Below are 12,817 nucleotides of genomic sequence, written 5' to 3' on the forward strand. Positions count from 1 at the left end.
CACCCAGGGAATGCCTTGTTGCAGGGCTCTGTTCCCTGGGCGGTGGCACTACTGGCTGCAGAGGGGGGCTCCTTTCTGTGCCCCTCCTGCCGGGACACACGTGAGGAGGGTAGAGCACCAAAGCGTGGAGCTTCATTTGAGGGTAGTGCACACTTATTGAACAACTGGGTTTCTTTTTTTCCTTTTTAAATTAAAATATAATGAACAAACAGTGTTGTGTTACTTTTAGGGGTACAGCACAGTTATCGACAATTTCTACACATTCCTCCTTGCTCATTAAGAGAAGTCCACTGGTTTTATTTTATTTTTTTATTTTTTAAAAGCTTTTATTTATTTATTCATGAGAAAAACAGAGAGAGAGAGAGAGAGGCAGAGACATAGGGAGAGGGAGAAGCAGGCTCCATGCAGGGAGCCCGATGTGGGACTCGATCCCGGGACTCCAGGATCATGCCCTGGGCTGAAGACGGCGCTAAACCACTGAGCCACCCGGGCTGCCCAAGTCCACTGGTTTTAAAGAGAAGCAGCTTTTGGCCACAGATGTGTTCCTAGAAATCCACATATAAAGCAAGATCTGGATAAATCAAAGCAAGTCTGGTCATAGAAGGAACGGTACATGGAGTGGCGTGGGGACATCCCTCCCGCTCACTGACACGGCTGTATGCATCCCCCCAGTTCATTTCAACGCAATGATTCGTTCATTGTAAAATAAACCAAGAATGAAATTCTCAAAAAGAAGAATGTAGACTAATTTCTATAAAATTAGAAGTGAAGACGTACATACACAATGTCACTTGCTTGTTGAAGGCTGTAGGGCTGGAGCCCCCATAGGGCTGTGAAGGAGCCTGCTGGAGAGGAAGGCTCTGGTAAGGGATGGTGGTGATGCTGGGTTGGAGATGGACACAAGGGAGATGGGGTGGGGGGAGGGGGAAGGATGCTGGGGAAGAAGGGGAGACCACCGGGGAGGGGATGGGGGAGGCCGAGAGAAGCTACATCTGTGGGGAACACCAACATTCCTGGTGGACAGTGATGGAATTAAATATGATGAACAGCCTCGCTCAACAGCACCAGAGCTTGATGGCTTCAAAGACTCGTCCTTGGGTTCCAGATAGCATCAAACATCATGCTACTCTCTCCACGTTCATTCCAGAATGATGGTTATGGCACAGTTTCAGTATTGCCCAAGGCATGCCTGATGGCTGCTGAGTGTTTGAAGAAAAAAAAAATGTGTCTTCCTAGAGATTTTACTGTGTGAGTCCCTCTCATTGCTCTCCTCTTAACCTCTTTTCTTAGCTGTTATTGCTAACTTAGACTTCCAAATGTATTTTCACTCATTTATTTTTCAAAATCAATTTTGAGATAATGGAGTCAATTTGTTGGGGGGAAAAAAAGATGTTCGTTAATTTTCTAATATTGAATCACCGTTTCACTTCTGCATGCGCCTTCCTTGGTCGTGGAGTAGCATTAATATTCATTTAATGCACCTGCAGATTCCATGTGCCAATACTGTAGTGAGAATTTTTAATTTTGTCTTTATAAGAGACTGGTTAACAGGTTTTTTTTTTGTTGGTGAACCACGTCCTGGTGGTTTCACACTTTGTTCTGTTTGGACTTTCTGTGGTCCTCTATTATATCAATTTGGCTAGGTTGGATGAGGTTTTTCAAATGCGTTTTCCTCATATGCTCTGAGCTAAGTAAGGTAAGCCACAAGATATTTTTGTATAAGATCTGGAAAGTAGAAATGAAGCAGCAGCCTGTGTGTGTGTGAGTGTGTGTGTGTGTGTGTACACTTGGAAGGTCAGGCAGGTGTTTTTGTGGCTCACATACATCGTCACTCATCTGCTGATTCACCTCATTGGCACGGGGGCAGCAGCTGGGCCTGCGGCTTCCTATCCTCCCCAGAATCCTCCTTAGCTTCCGTGACCAGAGCCAGATGTGTGATTGATTAGGTTTCTGATGCGGAGTCCCAGCTTCCCCCAGAGAAAGACACGAGGCAGTAAGCCTGACAGAGGTTCTAGTCAGTCCTCGTGGTTCGAGCCCTCTAGTGCTCGTGGACTCAAGCTCTTCTTTGCTGCTCTCCACTTCGTTCCCATGTGCTCTTCCCAACTGCCCATATGGTAGGCCCCAAGCTCCACCACCAGCCATGGAATCAGTAGTCCATAGCCAGCTTTCACAACTGGTCGGGTCAAGTGCCTTAAGATACATTCTAGAGGTCTGCTTTTCTATCCATAGTCGATACGAAATTTGGTACCAAGGGTAGAGCACTGTCATAACAAAAGCTGCAAAGGTCATGGTGGCTTTGGAACTGGACAGTAGGCAGAAGCTGAAAGACTTTGAGGAGAGTTAGTGAGAGCTTCAAAAGCCTTAAAGGGGCTGCTTGTGCAAGCCTGATGGCCTTCGAGGCTGGGTGCGTAACAGGAAGCAAGGACAGTCTTAGGAACATGGGAAGAACAGGGATGCCTGTTGCAGCGTGGTAGAGAATGATAGAGCTTTGTACACAGCACAGATCATTGTACGGAAACATGCCACCTGTGGTCATGTCAAAAGTAGAATACTGAACTGGATGATCTCGCCAAGGAAATTTCCAGGCCAAGTGGTTAAAGCTGCAGTCTGGTTTCTTATTGCTCCTTATACTCCAATGTGACAGAGGAGAAATAACCTGAAGAAAAGATCATAAACGTGAAAGGAGCTAGGATTTCATGTTTTCAAAACTTCTTAGTCTCTCCAGATGGCAAACGATGCTGGAATCAAGAAATGGTTGCCCGGTAAAGATTAAATTCAGAGCACTCATGGGAAAGCATGGCCTCAAGATGAACACAAGGGTATTACCAATCGTCCTTTGGTAGACCTCAGAAAGATGGAATGGGGTGCCTCCGAGAATTATTTAGTCAATTAATAAACAGAATCTTAATAAACAAGAATCTTAAGGGAGTTTCACCTTAGCAGAAGCTCAAGGAGAGCAGGATTTATCTCAAAGATATTTACAACTGCAGCTTTTGTCTAGTGGATTAAACCTCCAATAAGATGTGTAGGGGAACTACAAGCTTTAAAAAAAGATATATTGGCAAGAATAACACCGACTTGGCCTGGAAGGGATAGAGACAATACCAAGAGAAGAGAGGCAACGGACCCTCAAAGTTCTACTGGCAGGAACCAAGCTGAGAAAATTTTATGACTGCAAACATGGTTGCCTTTTATAGAAGAAGAAAGGATGACTCGGAAAGCAGAGCCAAGAGTCCAGAGGAGAGAGCCAAGAGCCCAGACAGTAGGAGGACTGAGTCTTGATTTGAAAAACTCCCAACATTTTCCTGGCGGGATTTCAGAATTGATAGGGTGACTTCTCTGGGCCTTCCAGTGTCCCCTTTGGAACAAGAGTGTCAATAGCAATTTTTCCATTCCATGGCTATATGTTGGACCTGCGAGGGCTGTGCAGCTCTTCTCTGTACAGATTCCGAATTCACTAGGCTCCAGGAACAGGAAGTGTCCTTGAGGAGCTGTCTTAAGGAACTGCATGGGAGGAGCCTTATCGGATCTGAAAACTCAGATGACGACATTCTGGATTTAGAGATAAGTTGCTAGGGAAATGGGCTTTAGGGAAGAGGTGAGGGTATTTTGCATGTGAGAGTAACGTACACAACTTGTGGCCCGAAGACAGACTATGTTGGTTTTAAAATGCGTCCACAAATCCTTTGATGCACCTTCCATCAAGATGTAAAACTTAATCCCCCTTCCCCAGAACCTGGGCAGGGACTAAGTGAGTAAGGTGGAAATGGCAGCGTGTGACTCCCAAGCCTACATCAGAAAAGTCGCTGTGACTGTCTCCTTGTTCTCTCTCAGATGGCTCATTCTAGAAGCCATCGGCCCTGTCATGAAGACCCTCGAGTGGCCCTATGGAGAGCCCTACATGGTGAGGAGCTGAGGCCACCAGCGAAGAGCCAGAAAAGAAAACCATCTTGAAAAGGGCACCTCCAAGTGCCAGGGAAGCCTTCAGAGGACTTACAGCCCCCACCAATGTCTTGGCTGCAGCCTCACGAGGGACAGAACCACGGAACAACCCGCCCAAGTTGCTTTTGAATTCCTGACTCAGAAATTGTGAGATAAGAAGTGTTTGTTGTTTAAAGACCCCAAGTCTTGGGCTAATTGATTAAGGGGTAATGGATAACTAATGTAGCTCTGTTATGCTGGAAAATTAAATCGGAACACTTTGCAGAGCTCCGGATGGTTAAAGGCACATCGAAATTATCTCTTTCTTGGGAATTTGGTAGAAGTCTCTCATAAATCCATTTGCTGCAAGAAGCTTTATTGCTTTGTGTTTTTAAATTTTGAAAGTAGATCCTTGATAGATTTTAGATTTCCCTTGCGGCTCATTTGGGTTTTTCGACTTTTTGGTGGCTCCTTGATAGAAGTAAAATTATTCCAGCTTCTTTTAAGGGTGATTTGGGTTTATTCGTGCTTTCCTAAAACATAAACCATTTCATTTAAGTTTTAAAATGTCTTATCTCAGAGTTGCTTATACTATACCTTAAGTTATTATAACTGTATGTGTTTCACGTTCTCATTAATAATAATGTGCTTCTGTTGTCAATCGTTTTCCCTGGTTAGGGGAGAAATAACCTGATTTTTTTTTAGAGGTTTGTCTGTTTTACTATTTTTTATAGACACATTTCTTGGACCCATCAGTGTTTTTTAATATCTTCCAGGTCCATTATTTGGTTTCTATTTTGATCTATTTCTCTACTATGTTTTCTCAGGTTTCCACCCCCCTCCCTTCAGTTCTTTAACTGAATGATAAGTGTATTTAGAGGTTTTTGACTTAATAGTAAAAAGCTTGTGAGCCTATGACTAATGCTTTTACCTTTAGAGTTCCTTGTCATCATTATATAAAAATCCTGTAATTGCAATTCTGATTTCCTATTGTCCCAAATGTTAGCTAGAGGACTGATAGGTTTTGCTTCCAAATGGTTGATTTTTCTTTTTATTATACATATACGTTGGTCTGAGAAGGTGACCTAAGCTTTCTTTACTTCTTAGAATATTTTTCATTTTTGCACATGGCCCATGGATTTTTTTTTATTAGTTTCAGAGGTAGAGTTCAGTGATTCATCAGTTGCCTATAACATGCAGTGCCCATTCCATCACATGCCCTCCTTTTTTTTTTATAAAGAATTTATTTATTTATTTATTTATTTATTTATTTATTTATCCATGATAGAGAGAGAGAGGCAGAGACACAGGCAGAGGGAGAAGCAGGCCCCATGTAGGGATCCCGATGTGGGACTCGATCTCAGGACCCTGGGATCATGACCTGAACTGAAGGCAGAAGCTTAACTGCTGAGCCACACAGGCATCCCACATGCTCTCCTTAATGCCCATCACCCAGTTACCCCATCCCCCTGCCTCCCCTTCAGCAGCCCTCAATTTGTTTCCTAGAGTTCAGCATCTCTTATGGCTTATACCTCTCTCTCTGATATCATCTTATTTTATTTTTCCTTCCCTTCCCCTATGTTCCTCTGTTTTGTTTCTTAAATTCCACATGTAAAAATGTCTCTGCTACCCAAAGCAATCTACATATTCAATGCAATCCCTATCAAAATGCCATCAGCATTTTTTACAGAGCTGGCCCATGGATATTTTGAAATAATATATATTATCTACCGAGTATAAAGTTTTATATGTTTATATATTATTTTATATATGTAGTTATACATACATGTATATAAGTTTATAAAATCAGTAACAAAATTAAATATATACATCTCTAAAGCCACCCTGCCCCTCCTGCTTCAAATACTGCTCCCCCCACACTCTGTCATCTTCTCAATTTTTGCAGAGATAGAACCATACGTAATCTCCTCTACAAAGCTTTACCTGGCGCTGTGGCCCGGGAGACAGCCTCCAGATCACCTGTTGGGGCCCATGAGGTAGTGTCACTACATCCATCTCCCTCTCTGGGGGCAGCCACATCTCTGTACTCCCAGCGGGTTAGCACCGTGCTGGGCACAGAGGAGTGGAATGTCTTTTGCACAATGTACTATTCCCATAAGGACATCAGTCAGTGTTTATTGAGTAACAGATTTCCAAAGCCAGTAACTCTAGTGTCAGCTGTGTACACATTTTCTCTGCCAAGTGTCGTGTTTTCTAGAAGAACACAGATTAGCTACCTTTTCACTCGACACACAGTATTACCTTCTGTGTTAAAAATTAGCCCTTGTCCCAGATCCGTTGTTATGAACCCTTTTGCAACTCCAGTCTTGTCAAGCTTCATTATTCTCAATCTGATCCGACAGTTGGAGGTTAAGAAGACATCCATTGCCTTGCACAGATTACCTGGTTCCTACAGGTAGCAGTCTGGGTGAGTGGCTGCTGCCCGTGCAGGTCTCAGAGCATTCAGTTTGCAACTATTTACCCAATGCTTACCTATTGGCACTAACTGTTGTTCCATATGTTATATGCGAGACACCATATGGTATATGTGACACATTTTGTAAGAAAGAATATTTGCCATTTTCTCAAATGTCATAGGAGGACAATTCTTTATATTATAGTTTCATTTTATTAGGAAGAGCTTAGGTTCAGCAGATGCTGAACTTGTCTTCCTTTCACTACTCATTATCGAGGAATTTTAAAATTCAGAATTTCCTTTTGGGATTGCTTTCTTTTCTTTTAGATTTTATTTATTTATTTATTTATTTATTTATTTATTTATTTATTTATTTATTTATTTATTTAGAGAGCAAGTTGGAGGGGCAGAGGGAGAGAGAGAAAATCTCAGGCAGACTCCTGGATAACTAAGGAGCTTCTTTTCTTTTAGATTTTATTTATTTATTTATTTATTTATTTATTTATTTATTTATTTATTTAGAGAGCAAGTTGGAGGGGCAGAGGGAGAGAGAGAAAATCTCAGGCAGACTCCTGGATAACTAAGGAGCCCGACATGGGGCTGAGATCACGACCTGAGCCGAAATCAAGGGTCGGACACTTCACCGACGGAGCCACCCAGGTGCCCCTTGAGATTGCTTCAATTTGCGAAAGGGTCCATGGGCCAAAATGTTGAAAGGCTGCGGACATCCCGCTGACTCCCCGAATGCTCATTGGATCAACCCTATCAGGGATTGAAGAGCGTAATTAGGGGGGCCGTACATGGAAAGTATCTAGCCATGGCTTCAGAACTTGACTTGAGAGCTTTCATCCTGCAGAAGAGAAAGGACAACCCTTTGGCTAGAATATGATCATATTCTAATTCCCGTCGTCAATGCTCGTATGAGAGATGATGACATTTATATGCAAAAGGAAATTTTCAATTTACCTCATGGTGTAATAAAGCCACCGTGGGGTATATAATCCTCCTCTCCTGTTTGAGAGCACTCTAAAGGGGATTATTGTCCGAAGAGGACAGTGTAATCAGCTCGTTGGACACGCATTTTTGTCTTCTAGTAGTTTATAACGGTTGTAGCGATGCCCTCTACTGCATGCCAGAGGTGAATTGTGGTTATGAAAAGTAGATTAACCAATAATAATTTTGGGGTGTTTTGACCAACGATGGAATGTAAAGTGTTTAAAATATGTATCCATGGAGAGAACTTTATTTACCTTCCTTTATTTTTTTTTATGTGGTCACATCATTTCTTTCACTTTCATGGGTCAATAGGCATGACTAATCTCATGGTGCTTCATTCTATTTATTGTATTATGAAGATGACTTCTAAACGTCCTAAATATTACGCTCCCATCCACAGACACGAGTGATGGTTCTTGCAAAGTCCTGCGGACTACATCATCCTCCCAGGAACCTTCCAGCGGAGGGTGGGGGAGCTGCCACGTGAGAGTCTGCTTTGAACAATTTCTTCAAATTCTTTCAACAGAAAATGTTCCCCATGCAGCAGAAAGAGGTTAAAATGGTTCATAAATTTGTAACAAATCTGTTGACAATAAAATAATTCCTGTCGAATAAGAACAGTTAAGAGATCCTGGAAAAAATAGAATGCCCTCTCCCTGCCCTCTTCAATTGCTTGCTAGTAGCTAAACAGTTTTTTGTTTTTTGTTTTTTTAGCAGGCATGCTTTAATTTTTTTTCCTCTAAAAATTTAGGTAGCTAGAGCCTGAGCTAATTAAAACCAACGTTAAATAAGAATTGAATAACCTGACAAAAGGTTTATTCTGTTTTTCTTTTAAATACCAGCTGAAATGCTATCTGATAAAGCATTTTTCTTTTGTTCCTCTACATCATTAAAGATTTCCACCGTCAGGATGACTGCAGAGTCGAGCACCCCTCCAGAAGAGACACTGGGAAGGAGGGTGAACGATTCTCTACCTCTGGCCCTACCGTGATATTCAGGTTATTCCCTTTGACCTTACAGGTTGTAAGTCTTCTTCCTTGTTGGAGGGGGCAAGGCAACCATTTGCAGAAACATACAGGAGTTGGGAGAAGCAATTAAAATGTATCATGAGGGACCCCTGGGTGGCTCAGTGGTTAAGTGTCTGCCTTCGGCCCAGGGCGCGATCCTGGAGTCCAGGGGTCGAGTCCCACGTTGGGCTCCCTGCATGGAGCCTGCTTCTCCCTCTGCCTGTGTCTCTGCCTCTCTCTCTCTCTCTCTGTATCTCTCATGGATAAATAAATAAAATATTTTTAAAAATAAAATCAAATAAAATGCATTGTGTGCCTGTTTTGTGCCAGTGCCTTCTTGGCACTTGACCATCACCACCCCATTGAATTGTCACCATAACATTCTGGAGGGGGTATTATGATCTTCAGTTAGTGGCTGAAGTCAGGGCAGGACCTGGAGGGGCCAAGGAATATTTTTAAGGTCATATTATGTATACAAGTGGCTCACATCCCTAGGTCGCAACACGGCCTGGAGAACCTCGTGTGTTCCGTAGTCAGTGCCCTACCATCCTCCATGAGGCTCTGCTTTGGTGCCCCCCTTGTTCTGTATCCCCCTCAGCAAAGAAAGAAGGGAACTGGACTGGGAAGGAAATGTTCAAATGTCCTTTATGTCCGGTTCCAGTGTTTTATTTGGACCCAAATGCGCGGAGTTTGCTGAGTCAGGGAAATGGGGATCTGTTAGGGTTTTTCGGCCCTACTCGGCTCTCCAATGAATTCAGGAGCCTTTTTCCTGACCCCGCACCGACCGCTGGAGCCTCACCCTCCAGCATCAGAGAGACCCTCCCACTGTCCCTGAGCTCCTCCATCTCCTCCCTTCACGACCCAACCACCTTGACACCTGTTCTTCCTTAACACCCCCCCCACCCCCGCCACTGAGTCCAAGTGAATTTCCCCTCCCTGGCCAGGAAAAGTCCTGGGGCTAAGGTCCCCAGTGATGCCCCTGTCGTGTCGGGGGATTGCGGTGAGTCTCTGCTGCTTTCTCCTCTTACCACCTTTCTGCGCAGCAGACTTTTCCCTCTGAGGAGCAGCCTCTTCTTGGTCTCCTGATAGGCTCCCCACCTCCCTGATGGCTCCTCTTGAGAACCTCCGAGGGGTCTTCCTCTGCCCGCCCCAGGTCCCAGGGCCAGGCTCATGGCCCCTCTCACTCTGCGTCTCTAGCTCAGACCTCTCTGAGCTCCAGATGCGCGTGTTCAGCCCCTCGGGACCAGGTGCACGCGTGCACCCTGCAGGGCTTCTGCGCCAGGGGCGCGTGGCTCATCCTGGTCTCTGTCTCCAGGGCATGGGCCTGGCTGGGCCCCTCACTTCTGCTTCATCAGGCCTCAGAGGCGGGGGGGGGGGGGTTCTATCCAGTCCCCTCCCTCGGGGGCAATGGATTGGCCTGCGCCCCCTTGCACATCCTTCTGACTCGGGTAACTGATGCTCTCTTTTACCTTCTGGCCTTGAGGTGGTGCAGCCCCCCCCCACTTCCTGGCACCTTCGCCATCACTTCTTGCCCCTCAGAGCCTGCCCACCCTAGGGCCCTTGCTGTCACCCCTCGGTCACCCTGACGGTGTGCCTTCTGTTCCCTGCGGCCCGCATGACCCCCCCATGGCTCTAGCTTTCCCTGCCTGCCCTCCCATCCCCTGGTCCCCTGAGGGCTCATCATGACCCAGGAGCCCCCCGGGACCCTGGGTTCCTCCGTGACTTCACCCTCTCCCTCACACAGGGCCCATTCCACCCAGGCTCCTCTGGACCCCGCAGCCGCCAGTGCCACCGCCCCGCCTGGGCCTCCCCCCGCCGCTGGCTGCGCGAGGGCCTGCTGCCTGGTCGCCCGTGCTCCACACTCGTCCTTTTACTGCACTTTCGGCTGCAGCCGGAGCACTGGGTTTCTAACACACAAGCCTGATCGTGGCACCTCTTCCGCGAAACCCCTGTTGAGTTCCTGTGCGCCTCAGGATGAACCCCACAGGAGGCTTGGGTCTCCCGGGCCTGACGGACCCTCCCAGCCTCGGCTCTCGTCTCCACCGCCCTGGCCACACTGAATCTGTGTCACACGCACCGGGCTTTTATGCTGCCTGGGAGCTGCGCCTCACCTGGCGATACCGACCGACCAGCAGATTACACCTTAGACGTCACTTCCTCCAGGAAGCCTTCCCCGATGTCCCCTCTAGCTGCTATTTCAGTGCTCCTTTAGCATACTGGACATCTTCCTTTCTCCTCCTCCTCCTCCTCCTCCTTCTCCTCAATAGCTGTGGTTTACCAGACACTCACTCCATGACAAGAACTGTGCTAAGCACTCAGCGTGAATTGGCTCCTTTCGCGTGTACAGAGCCCCTGAGAGGTGCTGTGGCACCTGAATGCTGTGTGGTCACAGGCATTTGCTCATACACGGGGTGCATTAGCAGACTTTTCCTAAATGTAAGCACCTCAGGCTCCGTGGGCCACACGGTCCCCGTCGCGGGTTCTCAGCTACCAACCGCAGCCCGAAGCAGCCGCAGACACACCGGCATAAAGGAGCACGGCCGAGTGCCAGGAAAACCGTCTACACAGTCAGCGGGCGGCTGGGTTGTGGCTTGCCGAGCCCTGGTCTCGAGGAGACTGTGCAGCTTGTGAAGGCAGGGCCTGTCCGTGCTGGTCCCCGCTGTGTCACCAGCATGAGGACCGGCTGGCACTTTGTTACTGTCTCCAAGAAGACGCTCAGGTGGGACAGGTGAGGAAGAACCAGGTGCCCAGCGTGCCGTCATCCCCCAGGAGAGCCCCCGTTGCTGAGCCCAGGTCCCCGTGACTCCATGTGACTCATCCGTGAGTTCTGCCCTGGCTCAGGAAGCTCTGAGTACCCCCCGATGGGAGACCATGGCCACCGGTCCCCAACTCCACGGTGGCCAGACTCTCCTTCCCCATTTGATAAAGTTCCCCTTAAAGGATACTAGTCTCTCTCTCAACACTCCACATTCGGGGGATGCCTTGGTCTAGACACCCCCCAACCCAGTCCTGCCCCCCTCTGCCCCGAGAGCTCCTTACTGGGGTCTCCATGGGGTGCCTGCCGGTCCTAATGAGGTCAGGCTCTGCAAAACCCAGTCCCCTCTTAGGGGAGTGCCTTCAAAAGCAGGACTCCACTCTCGCCCCCCACATTTTATTGAGAATATCTCTCTGGGGATCCCTGGATGGCTCAGCAGTTTGGCGCCTGCCTTTGGCCCAGGGCACGATCCTGGAGACTTGGGATCGAATCCCACATCGGGCTCCCGGTGCATGGAACCTGCTTCTCCCTCTGCCTATGTCTCTGCCTCTCTCTCTCTCTCTCTGTGACTATCATAAATAAAAATAAATAAATAAAAATAAAAATAAAAAAGAGAATATCTCTCTGTTCCATCGATGTAGAATAATTTTAAATGCACAGTCACTGCAGGATTTTGATCCGGGAGCGACACGATGAAAACGGTGTTTTAGGAAAACCCATCCTGCCAGCCCTGGAATTCAGGATGCGTCATTCACCGCGGAGAGGGAGGCAGCAGGGCCTCTAACCGCAAGATCACACGTTCTTAGGGAGGGGTGTTAAAACAATTTCATGCTCGAGAAAAGGGAAAATCATCTCATATTTCAGAAAGTCGCGCCGCAGCACCTCCCTTCACCTGAAATCACTCTCATGGGCCAAGGTCCCAGCAGGAGCACCCAGGGGCTCCGGAGGCCACCGTGGCCCTCAGGCTCCTTGTCCTTCTCTGTCTCAGCCCCTGTCACATACCCGCCAGCACCTGGCTTGCGCTGGAGCTTGTTAGATGGGGGCTTTCAGATCTATGGGTCTGAGCTCCTTGAGAACTGGGACTGTTCTGGTTTCTTGCCCCTGGTGGCTGGCCCGGCCCAGGGTAGGGGCCCGTGCATAGCGACGGACCCGAATGGACTTTCCAGAAAATGCTAGGAAGCACGCACGGGCAGAGAGCTTATGGTTGCCGCCACAGCCGAAGGCTGCCTGGGAGCCGGCCCTGGTCCCCTCCTTGGAGCCCCTCGGCCCTGCCCCGCAGCGCTGGTGCCTCGGCCTCTGCCTGGCCGCCTCAGTGCGGAGCCTCCCAGGGTAGGTCGCCGGACTCTGTGGCCTGCACACAGCTCTGACGCCCCCACCGCCAAACCATGCGGAAGACAGTCCTGAACTTCCTGGCCCGAATCTCTTGGTGAAATGATTTTGCAAAGGTGACGTCTTTATGTTCCTGGGACTCAATAATGCAATTCCAGATGCTTCTCCACATTGGTGACAGTGCTTTGCGGTGTCTTCAAATGCTGCTTGGATTTCCTCGGATTGCCCAGGTGGGCAGCGTAGACAGTGCTTGAGATGTGAGGTTTAAGCAGATCTTGTGCACAACCAAACACCTGCCCCGCACAGAGTCAATCCTTATTACACAGGAGGGTGGCGAACGAGGAGAGCAGTTCATGCCCCAGCTAGTACTTTCTGAGGATGGCCCTTTAGTGC

Source organism: Nyctereutes procyonoides, unplaced genomic scaffold, assembly GCF_905146905.1.
Source record: "Nyctereutes procyonoides isolate TBG_1078 unplaced genomic scaffold, NYPRO_anot_genome, whole genome shotgun sequence".
NCBI lineage: Eukaryota > Metazoa > Chordata > Mammalia > Carnivora > Canidae > Nyctereutes > Nyctereutes procyonoides.